The sequence below is a fragment of the Triticum aestivum genome, chromosome 6B (genome assembly GCF_018294505.1).
Source record: "Triticum aestivum cultivar Chinese Spring chromosome 6B, IWGSC CS RefSeq v2.1, whole genome shotgun sequence".
Taxonomy (NCBI): Eukaryota; Viridiplantae; Streptophyta; class Magnoliopsida; order Poales; family Poaceae; genus Triticum; species Triticum aestivum.
The window spans coordinates 321023303-321032526 of record NC_057810.1 but is presented as its reverse complement, the minus strand read 5'-3'; the positions used below and the strand labels follow the sequence as shown (position 1 = coordinate 321032526).

At 56.3% G+C, this 9224-nt stretch overlaps 1 pseudogene; it reads right to left on the bottom strand.

Moving 5' to 3' along the window:
- Positions 1-280: 280 nt before the first annotated feature.
- On the bottom strand, positions 281-8624 carry LOC123139196 (TPR repeat-containing thioredoxin TDX-like; annotated as a pseudogene).
- Between the last annotated feature and the right edge of the window lie 600 nt (positions 8625-9224).

Genomic DNA, 9224 nt, shown 5'->3' with positions numbered 1-9224 from the left:
TTATCCAGCGTTAAAGAGATTGCCAGCCAGACTAATTACTCCTAGATGAGTTAATATACACACGGATAAAACACATAGAAGGATATCACCTGACTCTGGTAGCTGGACGACTGACGGTACTTGCACCAGCCAGCTTGAGGTGCAGCAGCAGTCAACCCTACATGGCGTAACCGTGGAGTTGTGGGAGTTGCCAGCTTTAGCAACAGACATGTCGTTGATGAGGCGACTATCAGGCAGTGTGGCAGTGGTCCGCATCATCCGGTTGGAGTAATATTATAGCTCACTGTTTAAGAGAGCTATGCTCCATAGTTTTCCTCTCAAGGCCAGTCTTGTCAATACCAACAAATTTATCAAAAAATTTGCCATTTATCACATAGGAGAATGTTGGAACAATTGAGACAATCCAGCTATGGGCAATATCGCCTTGTTAATCAATGTCCAGCTTAAGGAATATGACATTCTGAGCTGTTCAGATAAGCTTTTGTAAACAAGGCCCATGAAATGACATGGTCCACACCAAATTGTTGTAAAATACAGAATCACAAGCTTCGATAGTTTTGACGCAGTTCCTCACCATGCCTACGCTGTATTTCAAAGTCAACTTTTTTCATGTCCCTTTCTTTACGCAGGCGCTCATACCTTTTCTTGTGCTCCTCAATTTGTGTACATTGTGTTCAAACTTCTTAAGCTCTAAGTTGATCTCTTCGTCAAAATCCAATTTTGCTGCCAAGCAAATGTCATGAGTAGCATCTTCCCACTCCCCAAGCATAGCTTTTGTCATACCTCATGACTTGTACCCTTTAACATAATCTAGATTTATTTGTAATACTGCCTCCACATCAAGAATTGCTTCATTTGGTTTCTTCATCTTCAAAAAACCACCAGCCCCGGCTGCATAGAGAATAGCTGAAGTGGGGTTCAGCAAGATGGCCTCTGTCAGGTACTTCACTGCTTCGTCCAATTTACCTTCTGAAAGCGCATCACGCTGATGAAGTGAAACACGATGGTAGCGAATATTCTAAGCGGGTCCGCGGCGAGTCATAGCGGCAGAGGCATCCAGGCACAGAGGCGCGACCGACTCAAGGTAGGGCGGCTCAGATGCTGGGGCGAGGTGGAGGCGGCGGCTCAAGGTCGGCCATGGCAGAGGCAACTCATCACAGCCTTGAGGGTGGCAACCGGCAGAGGCAAAACACCAGCGTCGTTCGCTGTAGAGGTGAGAAGCGGAGGAGAGGTGACTCGAGGCCGTAGAGGCGCGGTCACAATGGTGGATAGGTGCCGGCGAGGTGGGCCACAACATTAGTGAGCCGGTGTGGAGACTCGCGATAGAGGCGCGTTGGTGGAGGCAAGGCTGTGGAGGCAAACCCAGGTGGGCCGGTGACTCGCGAGCACGGAGGCTAGGTCGCGAGCATCAAGGTGGAGGTGATTTGGCTTGGTAGGAGCGAATCCAGGCGGTGGCGAGAGGCGCGACCAATGGCTCAACACGACGGAGACGAGTTGAAGACGAGGCCGCTCGGTGAGAAGGAAGCGATGCCGGGGCGGCTTCGCAGGGCTCAGCGACCGGCCTGAAGGAAAGCACAACGAGAGGAGGTCGCGACAACTGCAGCAAGATAGTCGAGGAGGACTCAGAGACACCGGACCGCGGTGACTTGCGGCAGAGGCAAGCTGGAGCAGTGGCTCGATGTGTGGCTGCAGCGGCAATGACGCTCCCGGCGGTCGTTGAAGCGAGGCGGGTTGATGAGGTGAAGACCAGGCAGAGGGTCTCGGTGACTCGCTGGAGAGGCGACGCCGGCTTGAGGCTACACCGGTGAGGGCGGCTCGGAGGCGAGCCATTCGATGGCGGTAGAGGCTTGAAGCGGCTCGGAGAGGCCGCAACAGCGGCTTACGGCACGGTCGTGGCGCTGCACCAGCAAAGCATGGCAGTGACGGTCTGCTTTAGGCAGGCCGCAGTAGCGGCTGAGGAAAACCCTGACAAGGAGAGGCTAAGGTGAGGCCGCTCAACCGAGGCAGCTCGGCGTGGTGAGGCGGCTCGGAGGCGGCGGGTCACATGGCCGGGGCGGGCGGTGGGCCGAGTGTCGTGGCCATGGCGGGCGGTGGGCCGAGTGTCGTGGCCATGGCGGGGCGGCGGATGTGAGCCCCGACAGCAGCATGGGGCAGCGAGGCAGGGACGACTTGGGGTCGGCTCTATGGTGTCTTGGGGGCGGCGTCTCAGGGCCGCAACAGCGGCCAAGGTAGAGGTGAGTGTCGTGGCCATGGCAGGGCGACGGATGCGAGCCCCGGCGGCGGCTCGGGGTAGCGAGGCAGGGTCGACATGGAGTCATCTCAGCGGTGTCTTGGGGGCGGCGTCTCTGAGATGCAACAACAGCTTGAGGTAGAGGCTGGCAGCAGCTCGGCACGGTCGAGGAGGAGTGAGGTCGTGGCGACGGAGACCGAGGCGGCTCAAGCGCGACAGAGACAGTGTCTCAGAGGCGATCGGCGATTCGACGTGCGGTAGAGGTGTGAGGCGGCTCGGAGGCAGGCGGCTGCTTAGCAAGGTGAGCCACAATGGAGGCGAAAACTCAAGAGAGTGCAACGAGGCCGGCATGGAGCGGGCGGGTCGTGCAGAACCTGCGTGTGGAGTAGGCGTCGGCGGAACGGTGGTGGTCGTGGCAGCTGCTTGCGGCAGCAGAGGCAGGCTCGGCGACAAGGGCACGAGGCTGCCCGGAGCAGAGGCCGGACGTGGGCGACTCACCGTCTGGGTCATACTAGTACCAGATGCTATGAAGACTCAGTTGACCCCCTTTTTTGTATGCCCATAATGCTTCTGATCCGCTGGCATGTTAGACTGATGCCGGCTCGTACTCTGTTTCCGACTCGGACTCTTTTGATTTTTCCACTTTTTGTTCTGATCGGGCAGCATTGGTTGGGCATGCGCCGCTGTACGTACAAATCGGTAGATTCAGGTGGATACGTACTACCGCTTTTGATCCGAACATGAGCTAGGAGGATCAATCCAATCTGCCCTTCCTCGTAGGAGCACACTGCAACACTCTAAAAATTGACCTGGCTTCAGATTGTCGGATCGCAGGTGGGTGCATGACGTAACTCTGTCTTCTCTTGATCTCAAACTTGTATATGTTAGCTCCAGAGTTTAACTATGGTTCTGATCATAAAATAATGAATTCGTCAGTTCTACCTAAGGTTGTCCCGTGTCGGGTTAATTATCCTGCGCGATTCTTCCAAGCCGGTTCTTCATCCAGCTAATCACGAGCTTCTTGATCCCTGAATAGCTCCCTCCAAGAACACAAATCCACCATGCGGCAGCCCCATGGTGGGTGCCAACTGTCATGGTTTTGTCACGGTAGATGTCCTAGTTTAAGGACTTAGTCGTGAGGCCATCGCTGCTAAATGGTGGCTTGAACGGGGTTGATCGGAATCGAGAAGACGTGAGTTTTACCCAGGTTCGGCCACTCATGGTGGAGGTAAAAGCCTACATCCTACTTGATTTATATTGATCATCATGGTCTCGATTACAAGGGTGCTATTTTGCTGCCTCTGTCTCGAGAGCCATAAAACATCTCTTCCATACTGGTCTATCTAAAACCTTGTCTATCTTTTCTTACTTATCCCCCTTGGGGTGCCCTGCCCCTCCTTATATAAGTAGAATGGGCGGATTACATGTAGAGTCCTAGTAGGATTAGGACTAGTCTATTCTGGCTTCTTATCGCGAGCTTCTTATCACGGGCGACTCACTGCGGGCTTCTTATCGTGGGCTTCTCCCCATGGGCTTCTTAACCCTGGGCTTCTTATCTCTAGGAAGCTCATCTTCCGGACGGCTCATCTTCTGGGCGGCTTACTCGCCGGGCGGCTTATCTTCAGGACTCATCTCCAAGAGTCACCTCCGGGACTCATCATGGTGGGTTAAGTAAGATGGCGGGTTAAGTAAGATGGCGGGTTATGTAAGATGGCGGGTTAACCCCAGAGATGACTTATCCTCAGAGATGACTTATCCTCAAAGATGACTTAAGTCCAGTGATGACTTATCTTCAGAGATGACTTAAGCCCATAGATGACTTATACTCAGGGATGATCCCAGAGATGACTTGTACTCAGGGATGACCCCAGAGATGACTTATACCCAGCGATGGCCCTAGAGATGACTTATACTCAGCAATGACCCCAGAGATGACTTATACTCAGCGATGACCCCAGAGATGACTATCGGATATCGGGTTCCGACAAAACCCTTAAGGTTCGAACTCTAGGGTGCACACGAAGATCTACTCCCTACCGATCCATGCCCGAAAACTTCGCCATGAATCTAAGCTACACCATGAACAACACACATACCCTAATCCAGTGTGTGGTGTGGTGGATTGCCTCTGGGGCTAATGATGAACAGTACAGAGGAAGAACAGCCTCGCGAGGGGTGTTCTAGTGGTGGTGTGCTTGGAGAGGAATTGCTCCGTCTCCGTTGGCTCTAGGTGAGATCTAGATGCCTTCTACTGTGGTGGCTATCTCTATATATAGAGGCCCTGGTCCTCTTCCCAAATATTGAGCGGGAAGGGAGCCAACAACGACCATTTTGAAGGGGGACAGCTAGTACAAGCTATCCGGACTAAAGGTGGTCTTCCACTGCCAAAGGCACTGGTGATGATGCCGTCTTGGGCTCCATGGTGATGTTCATCCTGCCGTCCTGCTGGCCTTGGTCTCGTTGCACTGATAAGGAAACCTTTGCCTGATGCCTCGGTACTCCGCGCCTGCGCTTGCCCCCTTTGCACCAAAGAGGAAACGAGGACACTGCACTGGCTGGCGCCCGCCTAATCTTGATCATCATGGCTTGCTTTACGAGCACCTCGCGAGGTACTCCTTGCCTTGATCTCTCCGCCTCCTCGCGAGCCTACCTGGCGAGGCCGCCCCTGAGGAAGCCTTGTGTCGTTTGCCCCACGAGGCTTGGCCCCTCACGAGGGTCTTGAACTTGGGTTGATGAAGACGAGCCATACTGGGCTACTGCTTGAGCCACGCCGTAGGCCGCAGGCAGGCAAGTCTAGGGACCCCCGTTCCCAGAAGACAGTAGCCCCCAGGCCCAAGGCGCGCTCGGACTTGGCTTAACAGCAAAGCCAAAGGGCAAGTGCGGAGCCCCACGGGCCCCAACAGCCTTCGGCCTTGGTCACCCCGTGGCGGTTGATTGGACGTGGGCGTCTCTGCTTCCCCACGCTGCCTCGGCAACTGCCCGATTTGACGAGACCCTGCTGCATGCAAAAGGAGTCATGATTACCTATGATCATGGAGGTCAGCGGTTGGCCTCCCTTGGGCTATAAATGTGGAGGGGTGAAAGCCCCCGCTGAACATCTCTCCTCTCCCCGCTTGCTTCTCCTTCCTCCTTGCTCCGGTTGCTCGCCGCGTCCCATGGCGCCCGTGAAGAGGTTCTTGGCCGCGGAAAAGGGGAAAGCTCACCAGGAAGGGCCTGGCTCTCCTCCTCCCAAGCGCGGTCGTGGTCATCCCCGCAAGCACCCCGCGACTCCCACGGCGGCCCCTCGTGATCTCGGTGGTGGTCCTTCATGCGGTGATGGCTGCCCGGTCGGTGGAGGAAGGCGTGCAGTGGCTGCGTGGCCTCCCCGGCCACATTTTTACTCGGCAGAGGTGCTACCGGAGTTTGTCGTGTGGTCGGCAGATCCGGTCGGCAACTGGCTCCAGCTCCCTCACTTCTTTGCCGGCGAACTACTAGCCGATGGCCCTGGTGGGCTCTGGCTGCAGGCGGACGGCTGCTGTAGTAGGGCTTCCTAGGTCGCAGTGGAGATCTCCGTCGCCGGGAACATGGCCCCGGCCTGCGGCTGGCAGACATATGCCCGCACGCGTGGCCTGGGCCGGCGGTGCACCCTCCACTTCAAGTTCGATGGCGACGCGACCCTCTATGTGAGGGTGTTCGGAGAAGATGGCTGCCGTGTTGGGTGTTGCCCCGAAGATGATGACGGCGACGAGGTGCTTGGCCTCGGCGACGGCCGCGACGAGGGCGAAGGCGAGCCCGCTCCTGGTGGTGTCCGCAGCTCGCCGAGCTTCAACGGCTCCTCCTCCGTGACAGCTCCTCCAGAGGTGGCCGCGATCAGCCACCACGTCGCCGCGCCCGCTTCGAGGGCGGTAGCGGTTCGTCCCACCTCTGTGCCCCGGCGAAGCGCGAGGCGGAGTCTGACTGAGCTCGGGAGGATGGTGCAGATCCCTCCTCGCGAGCTATCATAGGGCGTGGGCCATTTTTATTTTGTCTTCCTCCTTTTCCTGCATTGAGAGAGAGAGAAATATGGAGCCCCGTAGGGGCGTGCAGCAGACTATAATTCTGTAATTATCATGCTATTTTTACCATCCCTGTGCTGTGTTATGGTGTTGCGGTTATGTGCTTGCGCGTAGGAACAACTTAGCTCGGGATGTTTGCCATAGTTTTCGCCACGCGAGGTACCTGCTTGAGGCCTCGCCGAGCGTCTTAAGATCTGCAAAGATTAGCCAGGAGAATAGTTTTCGAACCTTTGTCATGAGGGTGGCCAGCTTAGGTCTGGCTCTTCGTGTCGTGATGCCTATGGGGCATGGACCGGGAGGGGTGCTCCCGCCGTGGACTTGAGCAAGGGAGCCTCACGAAAACCAAGCGAGGAAGGGCTCACGTGGGTGCCCACACAACCCCTCCTCACGAGGCTTAGAGAGAGAGAGAGCAAGAAGGGCAAAAGCCAAAGACAGAGAACGGGGGAAGAGGACGGCAAACAACACCAGAAGCAACTCCAATAAAAGTCCAAACAAGGGAGAACAAGCCAACTGCGGAAAGCAAATGAAAAGCCGCGTCCGGCACCTAATCTAGTCTTCGACGTCTTCTCACCAGTGCGGAGCTAAGTGCTTCCAATGGGCATGGGCGGGAGCCCCCGAGGCCCAAGGGCGGCACTCCGGAGACTCTGGGGTGTCTACAACCCCAACTCATTATTACGTGAGAGTGTCACAGGCGGCGAGCTTCGCAGGCACCGGGCCTTTCTTGGGGCGGCGAGCTGGACAGGCATCGGGCCTTCTTTATAGGCACTGTGCCTTTCTTCACAGGCACCGGGCCTTCTTCATAGGCATTGGGCCTTACTTCAAGGGTAGAACCTCCGGAGGTGCTGAATGTTCCACACGTTCGGAATGGGCACCCCTTCCTGGGTCTCCAAGCACGCGGCGCCATGTCTGGAAACATGAACAACCTTGAACGGGCTCTCCCACATGGGTGAGAGCTTGTGCAGCCCTTCCCTGGAGAGCACCCACCTAAGCACGAGGTCACCTACCTCAAGAGTCCTGGGGTGGATGTTGCGGCAGTGGTATCACTGTAGCGCCTGCTGGTATCTTGTTGCTCGTAGTGCAGCCTCCCGACGGTGTTCCTCCCTCAGCACGAGGTCCATCCCCCGCATGGCGTCCTGTTGTGCTTCATCAAATGCTAGGACCCGTGAGGAGCGACGCCTGACCTTGTGAGGGAGGACCGCCTCTGCCCCATATACGAGGAAGAATGGGGTCTCCCCAGTCGACTTGGTGGCAGTAGTGCGGATGGACCACATCACGGATTGGAGCTCATCGTACCATCCCCTGTCGCAGGCCTCCAGCTTCTTCTTGAAGGTCCTGGTTTTGAGGCCTTTCAGGACCTCTGCGTTGGCGCGTTCGGCCTGGCCATTATTCCGGGGGTGTGCCACCAAAGCGTAGCATATCTGCATTCCAAGGTTAGCACAATATGTTTTGAAATAGATTGATGGTGAACTGTGAACCATTGTCGGTGATGATGCAATTAGGGACCCCGAATCGGCTCACGAGGCCCTTGATGAATTTGACTGCAGAACCAGCCGAGATGGTGCAGATGTCCTCCACCTCCGCCCACTTGGTGAACTTGTCGATGGCGGCGTAGAGGTAGCGGTAGCCCCCAGGCGCCCGAGGGAACGGGCCCAAGATATCCAGCCCCCAGACTACAAACGGCCACGAGAGTGGGATGGTCTGCAGGCCCTGAGCTGGCTGATGGAACTGCTTGGCGTGGAATTGACAGGCTTCGCAAGCCTTTACCAGCTCGACTGCACCGTTGAGTGCCGTGGGCCAATAGAACCCGCTGCAAAACGCCTTGCCGACAAGGGTCCATGATGACGAGTGGTGTCCGCAGTCCCCATCGTGTATGTCAGCCAGCAACGCCTTCCCCTATTCCTTGGAGATGCAACACAGGGAAACATCATTTGGCCGCTTCCGGTAGAGCTCTCCATCTTGGATGCAGTAGGCCATGGCCTGCCGGGCCACACGTTCCACGTCCTCCTCTTTCTCTGGCAGAGTCCCTTGCATCAAGTAATCCTTGAATTCTGCAGTCTAGCATCCCTCCTGAGGCTCCAGCGCCAGGAGCAAGCGCGCTCCCGAGGTTGGGCCGCAGGTCAGGGCTCCTGTGGCAGGTGGTTGAGGGAGTTCTTCCCGAGGTTGCGCTATGCTTGATAGTGCGGTGCTGCCGAGGGCTTGAAGAGCCATTCCTCGAAAATGCCAGGCTCCTGAGGCAGCCGCCTGGATGCCCTCCTGGCAATGTCATCAGCCTCTTGGTTGGTGCCGCGGGGCACATGCTGCAACTCCAGCCCCCAAAATTGCTTTTCCATCCTGCGTACCTCTGCAAGATACGCCTCCATGTGCTCGTTCTTTGGCTCGTACACTTTGATGGAGAAGTTGACGAGGAGCTGTGAGCCACCCTTGATGATGAGGCACTTCACCCCCAATGCTGATGCAGCTTTTAAGCCCGCTATGAGGCCTTCGTATTCTGCTATGTTGTTGGAGACCTTCTCGCCATGCTGGAAATAGAGCTGCACGGCGTAATAGAGCTTGTCCAGAGTGGGGGATGTAAGCACTGCGATGGCCCCTGCACCATGTCGGGAGAATGCCCCAACGAAGTACATGACCCAGTCGTCCGGTGCCTCGCTTCCTGGGGAGACTGACCAATCTTCACCTGTTTCAAGCCCTGGCGCCTGTGTCCATTTTGCCACAAAATCTGCAAGCCCGGCTCCCTTGACGACCCTGGTCGTGCTGAATTCCAACTGAAATGCTTGCAGCTCAATGTTCCATTCGGCGACCCTTCTAGTGGAATTGGGGCTCCGGAGCACCTTTTCCAATGGTAGGCCGAGATGACCTTGATGGGGTGACCTTGAAAGTAATGCCGCAACTTTTGCGAGGCCATCAATAGTGCGAGCAAGAGCTTCTGAGGCATGGGGTATCGTGCCCTTGCATCCCGCAGC